Here is an 8,152-nt window from a genome sequence, read left to right on the forward strand (position 1 = left end):
GTTTTTGCATTATTTGTGTACATCTGAGTATTTTTGTTTTGAAAAATGAAAAATGCTGCTGATAAAATGTTGAAATGTTGAATGTTCGTGTGATATGTATTGCGAGCCATTTTTTGAAGTATAACGCCAGTGGCTGTTATCTTCAAACATTAAAAGGGAAACCTAATTTTCATCGTAACCCTATTATGTGGTCCTAACCTAGTTTTTTTTTGTTCACCAATTTGAAAATAAAGGCAACGCCAATGGCAGTTACTCGACAAGGCACACTTAGAAAGAAGCATCCGATTGCCTATGTTTCCCCTCTCATTGTAAAGATTGTGTGGACTGTCGGACCACGGCGATACAAAGAGGTTGCCACTCCCTATTTTTCATTGCCTGTAGCGTGACATGGTGAACATGAGCCGTTCCGAGTATTGGCTTTTGTACACCACCTTACACCAATACTAATTTGGTCTAACGACACCTCCATACTCATGCTAGCCTTTAAATTACTTTTGCCAAATCATTTTGCTGAACGAAAACATTGCCACATATCAATGTTCGGTCGTTCAAGAGGAATGTTTGTGATGAATGAAGTTTTGCACTTCGAAACCAAACTAAGAATGCAATGAACCTAGTAGATTTCACTGGTATTTCACTAAGCATCTACATTCTAACACTTTTGACTAACATTTTTTTCAAAAAGTGCTTGATCTTGCAATATTGATTTCAATTTTCATTCAAGTTAAACTTTAGACATTGACAAAACAACAGGCTTGCACCTTTAACGGCCGCATAAAGGACAGTGAGAAACGAATCTCGTCGACCCATGCTGGCACGAGCAAACAAATCATTTTGTCAACAGCATTTCGCAAAAATGAAACATTTCAAAATGCAGTGCACATTTTGCTCTTGTTACCAAGCCGGGAGAACAAACTCCGTCGAAGATCAAACTTCTCGGCTCGTTTTGTAACATGTGCACACTATCAAAATGTTTACCATTTACCAAGTTATGCTCCAACCAATATCGTAATCAATATGACAAGACCAAAGCTTAATAAATTTATGAATTACAAGCAGCATCACTGCTAAAATTTTGTTCAATCACAAATGTTCCTCGGTTTCAGCCATGACCAAGTCTGGCTGTTTATCATAAAAAAATATGGTGAAAAACCGTTTGACTGTGGTTTCAGTGAAAAAATCAACAGACCAAAATGTAACCAATTTTATGAAACAATGGTTTATCTTTCGTGAACAATACTTTGGATGGCCAAGAAAACAAACAACAGTACTCACAATAGCAAACAAGACCCGCGTTACTGGGGTAAGCAAGACAGCACAAACAAACAAGCAAGCAGATAAATCAGTATTTCTCCATTTGATTATTATTTTTTGAAATTATTTACTGTATGTTAAAATTTCAATGATCATGTTAGACACGAACTACAAATTTTGGAGAATTACTGATAAAACAAAAAGCAACTGTGCAATAAGTGTGGATAGGTAACCTTTTTCAAATAAACAATGACATTTCAAATACATCGACGAATTCTGTCTGCTGTCTTCTGTCGGATCCCCTGTGTATGGCATCTCATCTGAAAAAATGAAATGGAACAGTGTAAAAGACGAAACATTCTTACATACAATAGCAAATCAATATGTTTACTCTGGTAAATTTTGGTTTCATTAATCACATTGGATTTTTTACAAAAATGATAAATGCATAATTTCAGAACAGATTTAGCAATCTCTCAGTTTTTATTTACAAATGACAGAACAGTACACTAAAAAAGTGCTTAAAATCATGATTTTTGTGACAACTTTTCAAAATTTTCAAAAATTTTGACTTTGGATTTACACCATAGCGCATTCGCTTTTTAGCTATATACCTACCAAAGCGCATTTGCGTTTAAGCGATGTAGTTTTTTCACACTGGGTACCCCCCTTATGAAACTTGTTTTTTACATTGATTTTAGAACGATTTAGTTGAATCACAAAATTAAGCACCACAAGGTGACGATGTACAAATATTTTAGGGTGACGAGGTTCTGGCTAGCTCGCCCAGCCAAACTAAAAATTTGAAGGTTAGTTTATAAAACTTAGTTTGGCTGGGCGAGCTAGCCAGAACCTCGTCACCCTAAAAATATTTGTACAACGTCACCTGGTTTGCTTAATTTTGTGAGTCGATTTGTCATTCATCATTTGATTTGACAAATAAAAGAGTAAAATGTATGATAAATGCTTAGCATCTTCAAATAATTTGACATTAATCTTTTGGTTTGACAAAAAATAAGAGTGAAATTATGATAAACTGCTTAACATCTGTAAATAATTTGACATTCATCTTTTGGTTTGACAAATAATAGAGTGAAATGTATGACAAATGCTAAATGTCATGAATCTCTTTGACACATAACTGTAATTTTGCTACCATAATGTGAAATAAGTACAAAGAGCAAAATCAAATCATGTTGGTTCAGTGATTCAATATATCAAATATAATTCAATAGATACATCGACAAAATTTGTTGGTAATATGATGCATCATATATTTAGACACAATTTCTCATAAAACTTTTAAACATGCATGTCATATTTACCACAGGAAAGCTGGATATACGACCTTCACAATTTTTTTTCAAGATGGCCGACCAGCGCACAGCGAGAACTCTGCAATATGACGTCATACATATCACGTCATATCATTCCATGAATTGCATTATTTTTTATTCAAATAATTCATTTTTACGAAAATAAAGAAAATACACTCATTAATAATAATTGAAATTATCTTAATTATGTATTATGTATCGTTTTATGATATTAAACATTAGGAAAAAATAAAATGTTTGTTCATTTTCAGAAAAACGAAATCGAAAGTAGAAATATTTTCTTAAATTGGAAATGTTTAAAACCTCGTAAAATCGTTTATATCTCTTGTATATGCATAAACCCGGCTTGATTCAATCGCGAAAACATTATTGAAACTATAACTACCAAAGTCGTACCTTCAAACACAGAAAGTATCCCAAATTTTTACAAAAAAGAGTATTATTTACATGGGTTCAACCGTATCAAAGTGAATACGGCAGACAACACTTTCCCTTTTAATAATCAGCTGAGAGCTGCTGCTGAACGGTCAATTTTGTACTGAAAATCGTAAAATTATTTTGTGATTGTTTTACTTTATTTCATGTTTTATTTTGCTTAAGTATCGAACTTTGTAGCATTTTACGATACATTCTGTGTATCTTTGAGGAGTTATGCATAGCGATTTGCACATATATATGAGTATATGAACATTACTCGTTTGATAACTATGAGCAAGCATAGTTGTTCTTGAAGCTTAAGTGATTCCAACTAGATTACTATAGATAAACACAATAAAACACGAACAGTTCATACATCTTATTTTGTTACTATTCATTATCTCTTCATTCACTCAATTGTCAACACCGTTTTGGCACAAATTGTCTCCCACGCCTGGCGAAGAACTGGCGAAGTGCATGATGGTTCTTATTTATCTCTAAGTCTCTGCTGCTTATCTCCTCAACAAGTTTGCTGCAGCACGTTTTGTCATCACTTGAGTCTTGCAACAAACACACCAAACAGGGGTACAGTTCGGGACACAGATGACTTGGGGCTTTCTGTTCTGCTTTCTCAGCCTCCCTCTTGTTGAAACATATTAAACACGGATACAGTGTCGGACACGTGTGACTCTCCACACTGTCAAGTTCTTTCGATGTTGACCTTCTGAATAACTTCCTCAAGCATACTCTGATTGTTTTCTTAAAACCCATATGCGTTTACTTGGTCAGTAGGTTTTGACAAGTATGACATGAGAAGAAAAAAATAAGCTTTTTATATAAACTATATTCATTCCACTCATTGTATTATTTTAAGCCATGGACCATGCAACTACAGTGCTAGGTACAGTGCTTGCTACTCTATTACTATGCTACTATTTTTTCGATCGATATTTAATAAACATTCAAAATGAATTTCAACGTTTTTATTCAAAGTTAAAACATCAAAACAATTGTTTGAACCTTTTCATTCGGAAAGCACTTAATGAAGTATCATAAATGTTTGAGCGTATGAAAAACTAATGTCAATTCTTTTTTTCGCTCACAAAAATGCTTGGTTCAATTTCGTCAAATTTTACTTCCTCGTCTACGGTCTCAATGTCTTCAAAATTATCACTTTCATAACAGTAACCGTCACAAACGTAGCAATTTCTCATATAACAAGCTGCACCGTCTGGGTTGTCATCTTGCATGGATTCGATTTCAACATCTCGCAAATAATCTTCTGCCATTTCTATCATTTTTTCATCTTCATTGATATCATCCATGGGTTGCTGAGAACAAGATTCGCTTTTTTGCTCGTTTTCACTTGTGTTCTCACAAGGCGTTGTTTGCTGTGTCGATTCTTGACTGGACATAATTGTTTGAGATTGTGTATGAAAAGTACCAAATTTTCAACCCTTATAATATGAAAAAAATAATTCACTAGTAAATCGCATTCCATAATATAAATCGAAAAAAACTGACAGTGAACTCGCTCACAATAGAAATATGACGGACATAAGCAACCTTAATTTACAAATAACCGGCTTTGTAGCGAGACTATGTATGGGTGATAACAAGCACGAGTCTACGTTCAAAGACATCGTCTCGATACTTGAAAATATCGAAAAAACTTTTCTGCAAAACTAACTAGCAACGACCGAGTTTCGCAAGAAATGTGGCGCACTACAACAAAAGGTATTTAGTTTGACCAGAGAGAACGATCGGCATAAGCAAACTACCACAGCACAACAATATGAAATAACTCGTTTAACAACTGAGTTAGAACATTTGCATAACTTCAATACAGTTGACTTGAATCTGTCACAGCTGACTGCGGAAAACAATCAGCTTTAGCAAAATAACACGGCATTGGAAGACGAAGTTTTCCGCTTGAAATCTCAAGCACACAATCTGCAATCCTTAGACGAAACGCCTGTATGGAACTATTCAACGAAAACACTCAAGGTTTTTCATGAATTTACAAAATACAATAAAAAAGCAATTCGTTTGTATGTTTATTTTATATTGTCAGAAGTCTTTATGGCTGTTTTTCTGTTGTTTTTTTTACATTGCTCACATCGCTGGACAGCTCACAGTTTTCCGTTTTCCTCTTAGCGCTTAAGTTCGATGTACAATCCATCATCATCTCTTTTTGTTCTGTATAGTACAACTTACAGTCGTCGCACTGGCAGTCCTCAATTTCGTAAAACTTACAGTCATAATAATTCAATCTGAAAAACTTACAGTCGTCAATCTGGCAGTTCTGAATACAATTGTTTACCATGATGTGATTTGTTTGACATTTGTTGATTTCAGCAAGATATATTCAAAAACCGTGGTCCTGATGTAATACATTAAGTCTGAAAAACGCAAATCTCAGTACGTTGTGCTTAAACTGTTCTCTTGCGCTTTGCTTGATTCTGGCCAGAAAATCTTTTCTTTCTGAGTTACTATTGTTTATTTTACCCAATCTTATGTAGTAACGTTTACTGTTTCTTCTATTCCATTTTTGTGCCGGGTGGTTTATCCAACAAGCAGGACAAAAGCCGTTGTATTTATCGAAACAGCTTGGACACGCGGAATGTTCGAATGCACATTGTTTCATAACGAGCAAGAGATAGTCAATGTTACTGTAGCCACCGCACCAATGACAAGCTCTGAAACGTTTTCCGAGTCTCTTATCATACGAAATACATTTTGAGTTTTTTTGACCTTTGTTGTGAGCCATACTTTATTTAAAAGGTTCAAAAATATTTCACTAATATAGTGTCAAGCCAATTTCATTCAGTTTAATATGTAATTCAAATGTTTTGACAACAGTAACATGGCAAGTCTTAACTGTTGGAGCAACAATAAACTACTGTCTATATTTGCTGCGTTTACACATTTACGAAAACACAAGACAAAGAATATTTCATTTTTTCATATTTATTTTACAATTGAATCGTTATCTACAAAAACTTGAAACATCATAACACACTAAATGTCTCCAAAGTCCTGATACTAAGAGTCCCCAGGATCTTAATTTTGAAGATCCATAGGTTCATTGTTCATAAGTATGGTTTTATCGTTTCCCACATATAGCCTATGTGCTTCAACAAGAAATCGTTTAGAATCTCGGGTTCAGCATAATCATTTGAACTGTGTCTCAGTGCTATCCTCGCTTCTTCCGTCTCACAATACTTGATCTTTTTGTACATTTCAACCACCTCCGGATCTGGTCTGCCTCATATTTGGGCTCTTGAATCTTGTATATTTGTTCAAGTATGTTTGCAACTTGATCATGATCCAAAGGGGAAGCCGGCGAAGAATTTTCAAGATCATTGCTAAAATTCCATTCTCGATATCGTCGTCATCTGAAAGGACAATAGCTGTAGCTTCATCTTTTCCTTCCCATACCTTAAACCTCTTCCTTATCGGACTAGCTGGTGGAGTAAGAACGTCTGCTTTTACTTTTACTGCGCTGAATTCTTTCTCATCCATGCTCACATCCATACAAGGCTCGATATTTTGAAGTTCAATTTCACTTTTTTCGGTTTCAATATCTTTCAATAACAGAATCGCTTTCGAATCTATCACATTCATCGGTATCGGAACAAACCAAAAAACCATTGCAAATGCAGCAGTGTGCCTTCTTGCAACCTGGATAGTACCCCCAATGCAAATCGGGCAATTGCTGTTTTTCGTTTTCAGACGATGTAACAGTTGACACCGCTGCATCTCGCAAATAATCTTCTGCCATTGCTTGTAGTTTTTCGTCTTCAGTTGAGTAGTGCTGAGGAGATGATTTGCTTGACATGTTGTAGATTGTAGATTGTTTGTAACCAGTGCACAATTTGGAGACCTTATAATAGCAAAAAAATAATTCATCGATATTATTTATCGTCAAAACTTTCATATTAGTTTTATGTTCATTTTTTCCAAACGAAAAACATTTGATTCAAACAAGATCCATAGGTTCATTGTCCTTGTCCAACATACCAACTCTCATCGATTCGGTTTGTTGGGGGGAGGTATTGCTGTAGTCTATTTTCTGTTTTTTCCCAATGTTATCCATCTCACAATTGTCCACTTTTCTTTTCTTTCCCGCATTGGAACTGGAATCGTTTAAATCCATCTGCGGTTTGAACATTTCAAAATAATTCATGAACATTTCCTTGTCCAACATATCAACACTCATCGATTCGGTTGTCGATTGTTGCTGGTAGGTATTGCTGTTGTCCGGTTTCTGTGTTTTAATGCGTTAGCCATCTCATCCATCTCACAGTTCCCGGCATTCAAATCATTCAAATTCATCTTCTGTCTGTACAATTTACAATCGTCGCATTGGCAGTTCTCGGCACAGAAATTGCAGCGGTACTCATCGAAAAAATCCAAAAAACATTTGATTAGCTTTGCCATGATCTCTTTGCAGTTTGGCTTTGCAGTATTTTGCAATGTTTTGCAGTTTTTTGCTTTTATACCAACAAGCAGGACAAGAGCCGTTGTATTTATCAAACAGCTTGGACACGCGGAATGTTCGAACACACAGTTTTTCATAACGAGTAAGAGATAGTCAATGTTACTGTATCCACCACACCACTCACAACATCGAGAACGTTTTCCGAATCTCTTATCATACGAAATACTTGATAATTATACATTTTGACATGTTTGACATTTTTGGATCTGTATCGGCTGTCATATGTTCTTTGTATGTTTGTGTTTTGTATGTGTGTATGATTTCACAAAGTCTTACATGTTTTGTAAGAGAGAGAATTGCGCTAAAACTTTAACCTGCCCTAAAACTTTAACCTAAGTCAATCAGGGGCCATAACTTGTATTAAGGATAATATGGAGCTATGTAACTTCATTGTGTGATGCTCCTGAACAACTGTTTGAAGTATTTAGTCAATTAAACGAAGGGTATAGAAGTTATTAATAAATATCCCAACCTGCCCTAAAACTTTAACCCAAGTTCCATAGCCAATCAGGGGTCATAGTTTGTATAAAGGATAATATGGAGTTATCTAACCTCATGATGTGATGGTCCTATACAATTGTGTGAAGTAATAATTAATTGAAGGGTGTTGGACTTATTAGTGAAAATCACAACTTGCCCT

The 8,152-nt window shown here is 35.1% G+C and overlaps 1 long non-coding RNA gene across 1 annotated transcript; it reads right to left on the reverse strand.

The window, feature by feature from the left end:
- Positions 1-1,349: 1,349 nt before the first annotated feature.
- LOC128227397 (uncharacterized) lies at positions 1,350-3,059 on the reverse strand. The gene is made up of 3 exons (XR_008259815.1): positions 2,988-3,059; positions 2,580-2,649; positions 1,350-1,574 (listed from the first exon to the last, which is right to left on the reverse strand). It is a non-coding gene; the product is annotated as an uncharacterized LOC128227397 (long non-coding RNA).
- Between the last annotated feature and the right edge of the window lie 5,093 nt (positions 3,060-8,152).

Source organism: Mya arenaria, chromosome 3 (assembly GCF_026914265.1).
Source record: "Mya arenaria isolate MELC-2E11 chromosome 3, ASM2691426v1".
Taxonomy (NCBI): Eukaryota; Metazoa; Mollusca; class Bivalvia; order Myida; family Myidae; genus Mya; species Mya arenaria.